Genomic DNA, 13976 nt, shown 5'->3' with positions numbered 1-13976 from the left:
TTGATTTGGATCCCTCTAAAGCTAGTCTTTCCATAGGAGTTGACTAGGACTTGAGGAATCAAATTGATTAGTCCACTTGAGTTTCCTTTATTTAGTAAGGGTTAACTAAGTAGGAGCAATAAATAATTCTCATCACACCTGATAAGGATGACTAGGATGGGATTTTCAAGTCTTATACCTTGCAATGGTTTTCATGATAATTTACTTTAATTATTGCCAATTTATTTTCCTATTCCCTATTTCAAAAATCCAAAAATATACATTTTTCCATAACCAATAATAAATCATACTTCCCTGCAATTCCTTGAGAGACGACCCGAGGTTTAAATACTTCAGTTATAAATTTTATTGAGTTTGCTTTAGTGACAAACAAAACTTTTGCACGAAGGGATTCTTTGCTGGTATAGAAACTATACCTACAACGTGATTATTCTTATAAAATTCTTTACTGGCAGAAAATCCTATCGTTCAGTAGTTATTAGCTTTTATTTGATGTTATGTTTAGTTGGTTTATTACAACTCTCGATATGGATGAAGTCTTTTATTTTGATATGTTACATATTTTGGAAGTAGCCAAGTGGGAACATATTCATATACATTGCCTTTTTTTTAATCAATGATAGTTATTTATCGATATTTTATTTTTATTTTGTATCAATATTGTCCATAAATTTATTATTTTATGTTTTATAATTTTAAAAATTAAATTATATTTTAAATTTAATTATTTATTAAAAAAAAGCCTATTGACAAGCTTTAGGCCATGCCAAATTTAACAACAGGTTAGACTCAGTACTCATTAAAAAGTCTATATCAGGCTACAAGCCAGGCTTAAGCCAATATACTTTATTACAGGCCTGGCCTGTTAAGAGTAAAGTCTGGCTTGGCTTGGCCTATTTCCACCCTTACATGCAAGGTCTAATAGTTAGTTCAAAGAGTAATTGGCTTCAACACTTGAAGAAACCTTGGGGGAGGAAGTGATGTATTACATTTAATGGTTGATAATTGAGGTGTAAATATTTTATTTCACTTGTTTTTTTATATCGTTTTAACTTTTGAATCAAGCCCCTCTTATTTCTTTCGTATGTGTTATGTTAAAATGTTAAATTCTATTATTTTTAGTTTAAGTGTGTATTGAATATTATTTTTGTCGCCTTCATTTATGTGGCTTGAATTGGCTGAAGTGTTTGTTTATTCTCATGTAGGGTCTAATAGTTAGTTCATGGAGTAATATGCTTTAACACTTGAAGAAACCTTGGGCTCATGACTATGAACCTCTTTGCTAATATACGAAAACATGCCCATTTATGATTTGTAATAGGTTATCTTCACTTTTTATATTAGTTTTAATTTTTGGTTACCTTATAATTTTAGGTAATGAAGCCAACAGTTTTGATTGGATCATCACGCGTGATGAGGTGCAGAAGTCGGTGAATTAAAAAATTATTAAAATAGTTACGTTGCAAGTATAGTTCTTAACTCACCAAAAATCTGCCTATCAATTTAGAAATATGTCACAAAGAGTTTAAATTAAAAATTACTGGGAGTTGGAGTCCCAGGTCATCTCCCAACGAGTTGCAGAAAAGTGTGCTATTTTATTAATCAGATGTTCCAAGAAGTTGAGTTAAGTAGAGGGAAAATTTAAAAAGAGGAAATTTAATTAATATGAATAAAAGCCTTGACTGGGAGTTGATTAGTTGGAATCTCTATTATTGATGGGATGATTTCAAGATTAAATTATAATTAATGGTTGCTCTATTTAGTTATCCCTTACTAGGTAAAGGAAAGTCAAACAAGTTGGAATGCTAGATCTATTCACGAGTTGCAACCCACTTAGTTCAAAGGGATTGGTGTTAGTGATTAGATAACAATCCAACAGTTAACCCAATTACAATTTTTCTTTCAATCCTTCCAACTCAAGAGTTCCTTTCAATCAACTCCCCATCAAGTGAGGGAACTACTCACTCATTGCAAATAATAAATCCATAACACATGAAAGGGAATTAAAAGAAGACATGATTATTGGAATGGAAAATAAATTAAAATGGGAGAAATAATCCTTGTATGAAATAATCATGAAAATATTCAAATAACAAAATTGAACAAAGCAAAGAACATGGAAGAATAAAACCAAGTTAAGAGAACGAACTAGAATGACGAAGTCTTGATGAGGAAATAACTCTTCTCAATGTTCCAATGCTAAGATCAATTGAAAGTTAAATTTCTAAAACCTAGAGAGAAAAACCTAGAGGAGGAAAAACTAGATCTAAAACTGTAAACTGTCTCGAATGAATGTTGTTGTTTGTTTCTGCATATTCTCTGGCTCTAGTCTGCTGTTTCGGGCCGAAAACCGGGTCGAAATAAGGTCCAAAATTGCCCCCAGTGAAGTCTGCAGATTATGCAGATCGCACATGTCACGCGATCGCGTCGTCCATGCGGACGCGTCATTCGCGCTTTTCCTTGCCACGCTTTCGCGTCGTCTACGCTACCGCGTTGCCTGAGCTTTTCCAATCCGCGCGGCCGCGTGAGCCATGCGGTCGCGTCACTGCGATTTGCTCTCCTTCGCGCGGTCGCGTGAGCCATGCAACCGCATCACTTCTCGCTGGTTATCTCCTCAAATTCTTGTGTTCTTTCCATTTTTGCTAGCTTCCTTTCCAATCTCCAACTCATTCATGCCCTATGAAGTCTGAAACATTCAACACACAGATCACGGCATCGAATGGAATAAAGGAGAATTAAAAATACATAATTAAAGTCTCTAGGAAGCAGTTTTCAAACATGTTATAAATTCAGGAAGGGATTATAATTTCATGCTAATTTAATGAATAAGTGGGTAAGGATCATGATAAAACAACACAATTAAACACAATATAAACCATAAAATAGTGGTTTATCAACCTCCCCACACTTAAATATTAGCATGTCCTCATGCTTAATTGAAGGAGATAAGGAAATAAGTATGAACATGTAGAAACTCATGAAATGCAATGCAAGCCTATATATAAATAAATGCAACTATATGATTCTTGCCCACTTGATCAAAAGTAAATAAGCTCTTCAAAACAATTACAAATCAAATTACACTAATTCTATCAATATATAATAAAACAGATAAATGTGCAAGAAGATAGCTCATGAAAGCAGGGAACATGAAAATTCAAGCATTGAACCCTCACTGATAATGTATGTACGCTCTAATCTCTAGTGTATAGGGTAATCACTATATCCTTCTCTAATCATGCTTTCTAACTTTTGTTCTTTTCCTAACCAATCAACAACAGTTAATATACCAATGCAAACATCATGAGGTCTTTTCAAGGTTGTAATGGGGCTAAGGTACAGGTAGGGGTATACATATGATTAAGTGAGCTAATAAATTGAATCTTTAATTAACCCAAGCTTCAACCCAACCTATATATTTTTAATGTAATCTTAAAGTTCATACCTAGCTACCCAGAATTCTCTTTTTCTATTCATACTCATGTATTAACTTTATATTTAATTCTATCATACGTGCATTGATCTTTGAATTCTGAATTTAACATTGGGATAATTTTTGTCCCCTTATTTATATAAATATATATATATTTTTTGTTTTTGTTTTTTTTTTGTTTTGTTTTTGTTTTGTTTTTGTTTTTTTTTACATTAAAATAAATATAGCTTATCAATGCACATAGATTTTTAATTCTTATAGTTTCACATGAGTAGGTATCCAAATTCCCATTAAATTCTCATGACACATTCCCTTAACAACTTTTGTTCCCAAAATTTCCCATACTTAACTAGCACACACAATTCTATCTTAAGTTAACCAAAGATTCAATTTAGGGTATACAATTGTTTTTCAGTTTAAGGTTAGTAATGTGGTAAAATATAGAACAAATGGGATTTAAAGGCTCAAAGTGGTTAACAAAGGTAATTGAAAAGGGTAGGCTTAATTTGGATAAGTGAGTTTAAACAAATAATGGCCTCAATCATGTACAAGCATGCAAATATAATAAATATTGGACATATAAGATAAAACAAAATATAGATCACAATCATAAAGAAGTAAACACACAAGAATGAAATAATTATGGTTAAATAATGTAACCATACATAAAGGCTCAAATCTTTCACAGGTTGTGTGTTCTTTAGCTCAAATATCATGTTCCAAATACAACTCAAGCAAATTTATCATAAAATTTTAAAAAATTAGTGAAATTTTGTTCTAAAGATAGAGTCTTAAAAGAAACTTATTGTCTTTTCAATCAAGTAGAACATGCATGCAACTATCCTAACCTATGCAATTCATTCTATTCTATAAAAGAAAGAAAATCTAACTGAAGTATCCTAATTATTGGTGCTAGGGAAAAGAAATTACCTCCGGAAGTCAGGTACTGACCGACCTCCCCACACTTAAGGCTTTACACCGTCCTCGGTGCCGTCTGTTAGGAACAGGGGTGGGCTGGTGGCAGTATCTCCACAGTCGGGACCATCATGGCTCCCTGTGTTGGTAAAAGAAGTGGAGTCCGGGGTATCTGAGTCCCTGAAGTGTCCCTTGAGTAGCTCCTTGAGGTGTTTGAATCGGCGCTCGTTACGGCGCTCTCTCATCTTTGCTTTCTGTTCTTGCCGATCCAACCTTTCGATTATCTGCTGGAGCAATTCATCAGTTGTAGGTGCTTGTGGTATTGAAGAAGGATTATCTTCAACTGGAGCAGTAGGAAGACTTGTAGTTGCTGCTGGAAGTCTGAGGTATTTCCCGTTAGGGACATACTGATCATCCCGTGGAAGCACGGCTTTGGTGTCCCCAGCTCTGTAGGAGACTCCGGCTGCTGAGACAAGATCTGAGACCAAGGCGGGGAAAGGTAAGTTGCCCACAATTTGTACGTGTCCCATAGCATTCCGGATATGTCTTGAGAGATTCAGAGGTTGGTCTGTGAGGATGCACCATAGTAGAACAGCCATGTCCACAGTGAAGGAGGACTCATGAGTGCTCGGGAAGACGTAATGGGACATGATCTGTGCTCATACACGAGCCTCCAAGGTAAGTGCTGAAGCCAAGATTCTCTTAGGGCGGGTATGGTGGTATCCGTAGATCCAACGGCTGCCAGGTAATGTGATAACTCCGAGAACGGAGTCCCAGTTAAATTGGTACCTCTGGCGCTTAAGTGCGGCTTCTTGAAAGGCGTCCATTCCTTCTGGAATAGGGGGAAGACTCAGAGCTTGCTGAATGGCCGCTTCTGTGATGGGGACTTGCTTCTGCCGGACATAAACAGACTGCAGGGTCGGCATGTAGAAGTTGGAGTAGAACTCAACTACCCAAGAAAGATTGACTTGCCTTGGCTGTCTCCGTAGGAAACCCCATTGTCTTCGTTCAATTTGTGGCTCAACAAAGGTAGCAATATTGGACGGGAGGATAAGAAGGTATTCATTGTTATAGTTCCTTTCTGCCAGGATAGGAAACATCTGCTCATAGTAGCGATTGGAAAATCGCGCAGTGTCCTTTGCTGGAAAGGCTTTCTCCTTTTCATCAACCTTTATTATCCTCTTAACTCTTTTTGTTGAGGGCTTGACTGTGGTTGAAGAGGGCTCTGCCACTAATGCTCTTTTAGTGCCTCTTCTTGCTAGGGGTTTAGGAGTCGCTTTCTCCTTTCCTTTCTTGGTGGCCATCCTGAAAAGGGAGGAGAAAGTAAATTAAATTCAAATAGATATGTAGCAAGGAAGAGAACGGAAGAGTGGTGATGGGTGCACATTAGGATGTAGATGACATTAACACATGCTCTCGAGTACATGTGAAAAGCCAATAATGGAAAATAGCTAGTGCATATAAAGACAAGTAACTGCAAGGTGTTTATTGGCATGCCGGTAAAGGGCATGAGTATCATAGACCAAGCAATACTTTGTAACAAACCATCATGTTTGTATTGACAATTAAATTCAATTAATACAATAGTAAAGGATAGTTGTGAAAAGCAAGCATTGAATAGTATAACAACATAGAGAAGTGCATAATGCCATTTAAGCCTTTTCACAAACACATAGCATGCATGATGAATATGGTATAGAAAATATGAAGGTGAACATGCAAGCAATCCCTTAATTAGAATAAAAATAATTGTCAAACAATTTGCAACAATCCACAAGCATATAATGAGGGATAATGACTCAAAAAATTTCTAACACCATGTAAAAGGGAAAAGAAAAAGAAGGAAAATATAAATAATGAGAAGAAGAATTATATATAAAATAATATATAAAATGATAGAAAAGAGAAGAAAGAAGAAGAAAATAAAACCTTGTTAATGGAGGTGAGAGAGATAGTGAGTGAAAGGTGAGATAGAAGGGGGAAGGGGGAAGGAAGAAATAAGGAGGGAGAAGAAAAACTAGGATTTGGAGGAGAGAAAGATAAGATAATTTGGCAATTTAGGTTGAGATGTGCGGCGCATGCGATGCGGCCGCGTGGGGCACGCGTTCGTGTGAAGGCGCTTCAAGTAAGATGACGCGATCGCGTCGGTCACGCGGTCGCGTGACCCATATTATGCTTCTGGCGCGAGTGCAGCCTCGCTCCAGCACAACTCTCTGTTCAAATTATTTTATTTGCCAAAATTGGGGTGACGCGATCGCGTGAGTGTGCGCCAGAAAATGGATGACGCGGCCGCGTCAGCGACGCGGTCGCGTGATAAGGGTTGTGCTTCCAGCACCAATCCAGCATCACTCTCGCACAATATTTCATTGTGCACCCTTTTACGTCGAAAACTCAGGGCACGCGGTCGCGTGGGAGGCCATGATTCCCATGCGACGCGAACGCGTCAGCGATGCAGTCGCGTGGGTTAATTTGTGCCAGTGGCACGCCTCCAGCCACACTCCAGCGTGACTTTCTGTTCATTTTTATTTTTCTTTACTCTCCTTGTGACGCGAACGCGTTGCTGATGCGATTGCGTCGCGTAGCAAATTTTTTTTTATTGAAACATGTAAATGCAGATGCATGAAAGCATTAAGAAAGAGAAGAGTTATTGAATAGGAAAAACTAAAAATAAAGAAAAGAACGATCATACCATGGTGGGTTGTCTCCCACCTAGCACTTTGCTTTAACGTCCGTAAGTTGGACGCTCCACTAGCTCAATCTTCTGCTATGTGGGGATCTTCTAAGAGGAAGATCTCAAGCTTCTTGTTTCTCTGTACCTTCTCGCCATGGTATAGCTTCAGGTGTTGTCCATTAACCTTAATAAGTTCAGAGCTTGAAGGATGGCTTAGGTGATAAACTCCGTACGGTTCGGCTTTCTCTACTCTGTATGGACCTTCCCATCTTGATCTCAACTTGCCTGGCATGAGCCTTAGTCGAGAGTTGTAAAGGAGGACTAAATCCCCAGGTTGGAACTCTTTCTTCTTAATGTTTTGATCATGTACAACCTTCATCTTTTCCTTGTATATTCTGGAGTTTTCATAAGCTTCTAGGCGAAGGTTCTCTAGTTCCTGCAGTTGCAACTTCCTTTCAGCTCCGGCTTTCTCAATTCCCATGTTGCACTCCTTAACTGCCCAAAAGGCTTTGTGTTCTACTTCAACTGGGAGATGACAAGCTTTTCCATAAACCAAGCGGAAAGGACTCATCCCAATGGGTGTCTTGTATGCTGTTCTGTATGTCCAGAGTGCATCTTGTAGCCTGGTGCTCCAGTCTTTTCTATGAGGCTTTACTATCTTTTGCAAAATACGCTTAATTTCTCTGTTTGACACCTCGGCTTGCCCATTAGTTTGGGGATGGTAAGCTGTTGCAACTTTATGAATTATCCCATGCTTCTTCATTAATCCTGTTAGTCTCCTGTTACAAAAATGGGTGCCTTGATCGCTCACGATTGCTCGTGGTGATCCGATGCGACATATAATATGGTTCCTCACAAAGGAAACAACAGTGTTAGCATCATCAGTGCGGGTAGGAATTGCTTCCACCCATTTGGAAACATAATCCACAGCTAACAATATATAAAAATATCCATTAGAATTTGGAAATGGACCCATGAAGTCAATGCCCCAAACATAAAAAATTTCACAGAAAAGCATAATTTGTTGAGGCATCTCATCCCTCCTGGATATATTACCAAATTTCTGGCATGGGAGACAAGATTTACAAAACTCAGTAGCGTCTCTAAAAAGAGTAGGCCACCAGTATCCACAGTCTAAGATCTTTCTAGGTGTCATTTGAGGACCAATATGTCCTCCACTCTCAGATGAGTGACAAGCCTCTAAAATGGACTGGAATTCTGATTGAGGCACACAACGTCTAATTACTTGATCAGCGCCACATCTCCATAAATATGGGTCATCCTATATATAATATTTAGACTCGCTTTTCAGCTTGTCTCTTTGATGCTTAGAAAAATTTGGAGGAAATGTGCGGCTAACTAAATAATTAGCAACAGGTGCATACCAAGGGACTACCTCAGATACTGCTTGCAGGTTATCAAAAGGAAAATTATCATCTATAGGAGTAAAATCATCCTTAATATGCTCCAGGCGACTCAAGTGGTCTGCCACTAAATTCTAATTACCACTCATATCCTTTATTTCTAAATCAAATTCTTGTAATAGCAGTATCCAATGTATGAGTCTTGGTTTGGATTCCTTTTTAGCTAATAGATACTTTAAAGCTACATGGTCCGAATACACTACTACTCTAGTACCAAGTAAATAAGCTCGGAATTTATCCAGAGCAAAAACAATAGCAAGAAGCTCTTTCTCAGTAGTAGTATAATTGGATTGGGCAGTGTCTAAAGTCTTGGACGCATAAGCAATAACGAAAGGATCCTTACCTTCACGCTGAGCCAGCGCTGCTCCTACTGCATGGTTGGAAGCATCGCACATGATTTCAAATGGCTGGCTCCAGTCTGGTCTTCTCATAATTGGAGCTTGAGTCAGAGCAGTCTTCAGCTTATCAAACGCTTGTTTGCAATCCCCACTGAACTCGAACTCAATATCCTTCTGCAGTAATCTAGATAAGGGAAGTGCGACCTTACTAAAGTCCTTAATAAATCTCCTGTAAAAACCTGCATGGCCAAAGAACGAACGGACTTCCCTCACAGAAGAGGGGTAAGGTAGACTAGAAAAAACATTCACCTTTGTTGGGTCTATAGAAATGCCATTATTAGATACCACATGTCCTAATACAATCCCTTGTTTTACCATAAAGTGACATTTTTCGAAGTTTAATACAAGGTTTGTATTAACACATCTATCTAATACTCTAGATAATCCATCTAAGCAAAGGCTAAAAGAATCACCATAAACGCTAAAATCATCCATAAAAACTTCCATACAGTCCTCAATAAGATCGGAGAAAAGACTCATCATGCACCTTTGGAAAGTAGCTGGTGCATTGCACAAGCCAAAGGGCATTCTCTTGTAAGCATAAGTCCCAAAAGGACATGTAAAAGTAGTCTTTTCCTGATCCTCAGGAGCTATATGAATCTGGAAATAACATGTGTATCCATCTAAAAAGCAATAATGTGATTTACCTGACAGGCGATCCAGTATTTGATCAATGAATGGAAGTGGGTAGTGATCCTTACGAGTAGCTTGGTTGAGACGCCTGTAATCAATGCAGACTCTCCAAGCATTCTGAACTCTAGTTTCTATGAGCTCTCCATGCTCATTCTTCACCATAGTGACTCCAGACTTCTTGGGCACCACTTGTACTAGGCTTACCCATTCACTGTCTGAAATGGGATATATGATACCGGCTTCCAATAGTCTGGTCACTTCCTTTTTGACAACTTCCAAGATGGTGGGATTCAATCTTCTTTGGGGTTGACGGACAGGTCTTGCTCCCTCTTCTAAAAATATTCTGTGCTCACATACTTGAGGGTTGATGCCTACTATGTCTGCTAAGCTCCACCCAATTGCCTTCTTATGCTTCCTCAGCACATCAAGTAACTGCTCTTCTGGTTGAGAAGTAAGTTCCCTTGCAATAATAACTGGAAGCTGCTGCTCATCTTCAAGATAAGCATATTTGAGATGTGGAGGGAGGGGCTTCAATTCTAACTTTTGATCATGGGTAGGCTCTGGATTATCTGGAGCTTGTGAAAATGACGAAGTGCCCTCATTGTCAGTTAAGAAGGTCCCCACACTTGGACCTTGTCCAGTGTGCCTCTCTTCAAACTCTTCCTTGTGAACTTCAGCTATACTTTCATCTATGACATCACACTAGAAGATGGAACGATCTTCTGGGGGTTTGTCAATGACTCCATTCAGATTGAAGATTACTCTGCGGCCATCTATTTCAAAGAAGTATGTTCCTAAAAAAGCATCCAATTTGAATTTTGATGTCTTCAGGAATGGTCTTCCAAGTAGGATTGATGATGGCTTATCTGAATCATTATGGGGCATCTCCAAGATATAAAAATCAGTGGGAAATGTAAGCCCTTTAATGTTCACCAAAACATCTTCAGCAACTCCAGCCACTGTAATAATGCTTTTATCTGCTAACACAAAACGAGCTGCCGACCTTTTTAAGGGAGGGAGCCTCAAAATATCATATATAGACAAAGGCATTATACTGACACATGCTCCTAAATCACACATGCAATCATAAATTACTACATCACCAATAGTACAGCTAACTATACAAGGACCTGGATCACTACATTTTTCAGGTAATCCTCCCATTAAAGCAGATATAGAACTACCTAAAGGAATAGTTTCTAATTCATTAATTTTGTCTTTATGTATACATAAGTCTTTTAGAAACTTTGCATATTTAGGTACCTGTTGAATAACATCAAAAAGGGGAACAGTTACCTCGACCTTTTTGAATATCTCTACCATTTTAGGATCGGGTTCCAGCTGCTTCCTGGGCTTCCTTGCAAGTTGTGGAAATGGAATGGGAGTAGTGTTTTCTGTGGTGTCTGCGCCTTTTGGTGCTTCCTCCTGTGGTCAAGCTATTTCTTCTTCAGCTATGTCCTGTATGTCCTCTTCCTCTTCAACATCTTCTATTTCTACTACCTCTTCAGCTGAGGTGTATTCTGGTGGGCTTGATTCCTCCTGACTCCTCTCCTGCAGTGTGGTTCCAGACCTTAGGGTGATGGCATTAATGCCTCCCTTTGGATTGGGTAATGGTTGAGAGGGGATTCCAGTGGAGTTTGAAGGTTGGTTACTGGAATTTTGCGTTGATCCAATCTGTGACATAAGAGCTTGCAAAGTAGAGGTGAGACCATTCAGACTGGCGTTAATATTATTCATGTTATTTTCCATGGTCTGTTGTCTTCGCTCAAAAGATTGTAGTAGCTCTTCATTAGGAGATAAAGAAGAATGAGTAAATTGGGATGTCTGCTGTTGATTGTTTTGTGGTCCTTGGTTTTGTCTCAGGTGAGGTGCTCTGTAAGGTTGATTCTGCTGCCTGTTATTGTTATTATTCCACCTCTGATTTCCCTGATTATCTCTGCCTCTTCTGTTATTGTTGTCCCTCTAATTCTGGTTAGAATTGTCTTGCCATCCATGGTTATTATTTCCACTTTGATTGTACCCTTGGTTGGGGCGGTCATAGAAGTTATGAGTGGATGCCACCATGTTGTCTTCTTGTTGGAGCTGCGGGCATTCATCAGTGTAATGGCTGTAATCAGCATAGATTCCACAAATTCTCTGTGGGACTAGTTGTTGGTTTTGCTGTGGTGGAGGAGCTTGCTGAGCTTGCTGTTGATTCAATTGCATCTGCTTTAGCAAGTTGGTCATCTCTCATATACTCTGAGCTAGAGCAGCAGTCTCTCTATTAGAGGATACTTCTGCAACGGCTTTTGAACGGCCTTGCTTTTGCTTGTGGTTCCTAGTAGATTCAGCTAAATCACTGATCAATTGCCAAGCCTCATCGGTGGTCTTGTACTTCTTCATAGACCCATTGCTAGCACTTTCCAATGTGGTCTTATCTTGGGGCCTCATGCCCTGTGTGATATAGCTAAGTAACACTATCTTGTCAATCCTGTGGTGGGGGCATGCTTCCAGAAGATTATTGAAGCGCTCCCAGTATTCAAAGAGAGTTTCATTGTCATCCTGAACAATTGTGGAAATATCCTTCCTCAGTTTATCAGTAACTTCAGATGGAAAGAATTTTTCCAAAAACTCCTTTCTGAGTGTATCCCAGTTGGATACATTTGCCAGAGGTTGAGTGTAGTACCACTCTCTTGCTTTTCCCTCGAGAGAAAACGGGAAAGCTTTTAGAAAAATTGAAGTTTCATCAGTACCATCACGCCTGACAGTAGAACAGGCTGCCTGGAAATCTCTCAAGTGCTTGATAGGCTCTTGAGCAGGTAGGCCATGAAACTTGGGCATCAAATTTAGCAGTGCGGTCTTTATTTCAAAATCTGTAGCTACCGCTGGATGATGCACTTGAAACGGTTGCATTGTAAAATCAGGGGCTCCTTCCTCCTGGATGGTAACTCTCCAAGCTGCCATGTCTTCTGCACGTAAAACAACCGAATTAGTAGAACGGGGGCTGGTTTCTTCCTCAAGTTCACTTTCAGATCCGCCCTCAGAGCGGACTAACCGACGCTGTTCTCACCTTATTCGTGAAATAGTCCTTTCAATTTCAGGATCGAATATTAGCAAGCGCGGATCAGGAAGTGAACGTGTCATTTGACGGAAGAAACATGGAGCTCATAGTAGCAAAATAAAATAAAATGCAAATAAATAAATTCTAATTAATAACTTTAGCACTCTATTGCAACTCCCCGGCAACGGCGCCAAAAATTGATGAGGTGCAGAAGTCGGTGAATTAAAAAATTATTAAAATAGTTACGTTGCAAGTATAGTTCTTAACTCACCAAAAATCTGCCTATCAATTTAGAAATATGTCACAGAGAGTTTAAATTAAAAATTACTGGGAGTTGGAGTCCCAGGTCGTCTCCCAACGAGTTGCAGAAAAGTGTGCTATTTTATTAATCAGATGTTCCAAGAAGTTGAGTTAAGTAGAGGGAAAATTTAAAAAGAGGAAATTTAATTAATATGAATAAAAGCCTTGACTGGGAGTTGATTAGTTGGAATCTCTATTATTGATGGGATGATTTCAAGATTAAATTATAATTAATGGTTGCTCTATTTAGTTATCCCTTACTAGGTAAAGGAAAGTCAAACAAGTTGGAATGCTAGATCTATTCACGAGTTGCAACCCACTTAGTTCAAAGGGATTGGTGTTAGTGATTAAATAACAATCCAACAGTTAACCCAATTACAATTTTTCTTTCAATCCTTCCAACTCAAGAGTTCCTTTCAATCAACTCCCCATCAAGTGAGGGAACTACTCACTCATTGCAAATAATAAATCCATAACACATGAAAGGGAATTAAAAGAAGACATGATTATTGGAATGGAAAATAAATTAAAATGGGAGAAATAATCCTTGTATGAAATAATCATGAAAATATTCAAATAACAAAATTGAACAAAGCAAAGAACATGGAAGAATAAAACCAAGTTAAGAGAACGAACTAGAATGACGAAGTTTTGATGAGGAAATAACTCTTCTCAATGTTCCAATGCTAAGATCAATTGAAAATTAAATTTCTAAAACCTAGAGAGAAAAACCTAGAGGAGGAAAAACTAGATCTAAAACTGTAAACTGTCTCGAATGAATGTTGTTGTTTGTTTCTGCATATTCTCTGGCTCTAGTCTGCTGTTTCGGGCCGAAAACTGGGTTTAAATAAGGTCCAAAATTGCCCCCAGCGAAGTCTGCAGATTATGCAGATCGCATATGTCACGCGATCGCGTCGTCCATGCGGACGCGTCATTCGCGCTTTTCCTTGCCACGCGTTTGCGTCGTCCACGCTACCGCGTCACCTGAGCTTTTCCAATCCGCGCGGCCGCGTGAGCCATGCGGCCGCGTCACTGCGATTTGCTCTCCTTCGCGTGGTCGCGTGAGCCATGTGACCGCGTCACTTCTCGCTGGTTATCTCCTCAAATTCTTGTGTTCCTTCCATTTTTGCTAGCTTCATTTCCAATCTCCAACTCATTCATG

The 13976-nt window shown here is 39.0% G+C and overlaps 1 non-coding gene across 1 annotated transcript; it reads left to right on the top strand.

Moving 5' to 3' along the window:
• Nucleotides 1–11941: 11941 nt before the first annotated feature.
• LOC148572417 (small nucleolar RNA R71) lies at nucleotides 11942–12048 on the top strand. Its single transcript, XR_015907829.1, has one exon. It is a non-coding gene; the product is annotated as a small nucleolar RNA R71 (small nucleolar RNA).
• The last annotated feature ends 1928 nt before the right edge of the window (nucleotides 12049–13976 follow it).

Source organism: Arachis ipaensis, chromosome B3, assembly GCF_059453495.1.
Source record: "Arachis ipaensis isolate K30076 ecotype BB chromosome B3, ASM5945349v1, whole genome shotgun sequence".
Lineage (NCBI taxonomy): Eukaryota > Viridiplantae > Streptophyta > Magnoliopsida > Fabales > Fabaceae > Arachis > Arachis ipaensis.
Note: the sequence above shows the minus strand (reverse complement) of the source record. Positions and strands in the feature narration are given on the sequence as shown.